A 3,018-nucleotide genomic window follows, 5' to 3' on the forward strand; every position below is an offset into this window, starting at 1 on the left:
ATCCAGGATCCTCATCATGATAGTTTAGTTATTACTCTCTTTATCTCTAACCATTTTGTCCGCAGGATCCTTATCGACGGAGGAAGCTCAGTGAACCTTATCCAGCTTGATGTTCTAAAGAAAATGGGTATCCCAGAATCAGACATCACACCAAGATCCTCCGTGCTTGTAGGATTCAGTGGAGAAACGAAGAAAACTCTGGGGGACATCAAACTCCCAATCTACGTGGAAGGATTACATAATTATCAAAAATTTTGTGTTATTGACTGTCTATCTTGTTGCAATGTTATCCTTGGCAGGCCCTGGATACACGATATGAAAGCAGTCCCATCCACCTATCATCAATGTGTGAAACTCCCTAGCCCATGGGGGATAATCAAGATCGACAGTGATCAGCAGGAGGCTAAGGATTGTTATACCTCATCCATGAAGCCAACCTCGAAGCCAAGGGAGCAATAGCAATTACAGTATCCTCCGAGGAATGTCTTGGAGGCAAGGGAACAAGATGTGGACGAAATCCTCTTGGATCCTAGTGATCCTGAATCAAAAATCTATATCGGATCAGGGATCCTTGGCAAGATGAAAGAAGACATGATATCCTTCCTCAAAAGAAGAAAGTCTACCTTTGCATGGAAGCACGAAGATATGACAGGTATATCTAAGGATATCATAACTCATAAACTTGGCATTGACAGGTCTATCAAACCAATCCATCAAAAAAGGAGGAAGTTTGCACCAGAAAGGAATGCCATTATCCAAGAAGAAGTAGAGAGTCTACTTCGAGCAGGTATGATCAGAGAGGTAAAATATCCAAAATGGTTAGCCAATGTGGTCGTTGTCCAAAAGAAAAACGGAAAGTGGAGGGTATGTGTCGATTTCACTGATCTGAATAAGGCATGTCCCAAGGATCCTTTCCCATTACCCCACATTGACTCCATGGTGGATGCAACAGCGGGGCATGAACTGTTGACCTTTATGGATGCATCATCTGGATTCCAACAAATTCAGATGGAACCATCTGACCAAGAGGATACAGCCTTTATGACCCCAACCGGTTTGTATTGTTATATTGCCATGCCTTTTGGATTAAGAAATGCAGGTGCAACATATCAAAGGCTGGTGAATATGATGTTCAAAGATCAAATTGGACAAACTATGGAAGTATACATAGATAATATGGTAGTCAAATCAAAGAAAGCTGAGGATCACCTAAGGGATTTGGAAGAAGCATTTGATATCCTTGATAACTATAACATGAAGCTTAATCCTTCAAAATGCCACTTTGGTGATAAGGCAGGTAAATTCGTAGGATATATGGTAACTCAGAGGGGCATTGAAGCAAGTCCGGAGCAAATTAAAGCACTAGTGAACATCAAGTCCCCTGCCAATGCTAAGGATGTGCAAAGGCTAACAGGCAGGATAGCAGCTCTGAACAAGTTCATATCAAAATCCTCAGAAAAATGTAAAGAATTTTACGACATCCTAAGGAAGAACAAGAAGTTTGAATGGACTGAGAAACATGAGAATGCTTTACAAGCCCTTAAAGAATATATGTCCTCAGCACCAGCATTATCAAAACCCGAAAAAGGAGATGTGTTATCCTTATACCTGGCGGTATCCTCAACCGCTGTAAGTGCTGTCCTTGTTAAGGATCACGAAGGTACACAATATCCTATCTACTATGTAAGTAAGAGTTTACTTGATGCCGAATCCAGGTACTCACACCTCGAAAAACTTATTCTTGCATTAATCATGGCATCAATTAAGTTAAGGCATTATTTTGAAACCCATACTATTGTTGTTAGAACTAATTTTCCAATCAAGAATGTCCTCAGGAAACCAGAGATGTCAGGAAGAATGGCTAAGTGGGCAGTAAAGCTTAGTGCCCATGATATAAGATATGAGCCAAGAACAGCCATCAAATCCCAAGCACTAGCTGACTTTGTGGCTGATTTCAGTAGTGATCTACAAAAGGAAGCAGAATTGGAAGTCCAGCAGCTGGATGAGACCAAGGATCCTTGGATACTACACACTGATGGATCCTCAAATGTCAAGGGCACAGGGCTCGGGATACTACTAAAATCGCCACAGGGGGACATAATACCCCACTCCATAGCCTGTGAGTTCCAAGCAACTAACAATGAGGCTGAATATGAAGCCTTAATTGCTGGCTTACAAATTGCTAAGGATATGGGGGTGAAGTATCTTAAAGTATATGTGGACTCATTATTGATCACCAATCACTTTAATGGATCCTATGCTGTTAAAGGAGAAAAACTAACCAAATATTTAGAGATAGTCAAGGAATTGGCACTCTCTTTTGTCTCTTTCAGCTTAACACAGGTACCAAGGGAGGATAACACAGAAGCTGATGCATTGGCCAACCTAGGATCATCCTTAAAGATTCCAGAAGATATAAGTATCCCTATCATCCATATCCTGGCTCCTGCTATTGTAAATCAGGTGGCCATGGAAATAGAAGAGGATACTGCAGTGATCCCTAGTGAAGAAGCTCAATCTTATTCAGGATCATGGATCTCACCAATCATGAGATACTTGCAATACGGGGAGATTCCGATGGGAGAAAATCCTAGAGCTTTCAGGATCAAGGTATCTCAATTCACAATTTTGAAAAATGTATTATATAAGCGATCTCTTGCAGGACCATATTTAAGATGTATCGAGGATCCTGAAATTGAAGAAGTGTTGAGAGACTTCCATGAAGGAGATTGTGGAAACCACACTGGGGGCAGAGCATTATTCTCAAGAATCCTTAGAACAGGATACTACTTGCCAACTATGAAAAGGGATGCTGTAGAATATGCTAAAAAGTGTGATCCTTGTCAAAGACACAGCAATATCCTCCATCAGCCAGCCGAATTGCTACATCCTATACCATCCTCTTGGCCATTCATGAGATGGGGGATGGATATAGTTGGCAAGCTCCCTAAAGCACCTGGTGGAAAAGTATTTATGCTTGCCATGACTGACTACTTCTCTAAGTGGATAGAAGCTGAA

The sequence above is a fragment of the Helianthus annuus genome, chromosome 3 (assembly GCF_002127325.2).
Source record: "Helianthus annuus cultivar XRQ/B chromosome 3, HanXRQr2.0-SUNRISE, whole genome shotgun sequence".
NCBI classification, from domain to species: domain Eukaryota; kingdom Viridiplantae; phylum Streptophyta; class Magnoliopsida; order Asterales; family Asteraceae; genus Helianthus; species Helianthus annuus.